This window comes from Cystoisospora suis, assembly GCF_002600585.1.
Source record: "Cystoisospora suis strain Wien I chromosome Unknown contig_5128, whole genome shotgun sequence".
Classification (NCBI taxonomy): Eukaryota; Apicomplexa; class Conoidasida; order Eucoccidiorida; family Sarcocystidae; genus Cystoisospora; species Cystoisospora suis.
The window spans coordinates 1-287 of NW_027157920.1; positions in this window are offsets into that span (position 1 = coordinate 1).

Below are 287 nucleotides of genomic sequence, written 5' to 3' on the forward strand. Positions count from 1 at the left end.
AGATATAGATAGATATAGATATCGATATAGATAGATATAGATAGATATAGATAGATATATAGATAGATAGATATAGATAGATATAGATAGATATAGATATAGAGATAGATAGATATAGATAGATATAGATAGATATAGATAGATATAGATAGATATAGATAGATATAGATAGATGTAGATATAGATAGATAAAGATAGATATAGATATAGATAGATATAGATAGATATAGATATAGATAGATATAGATAGATATAGATAGATATAGATAGATATAGATAGATATAGA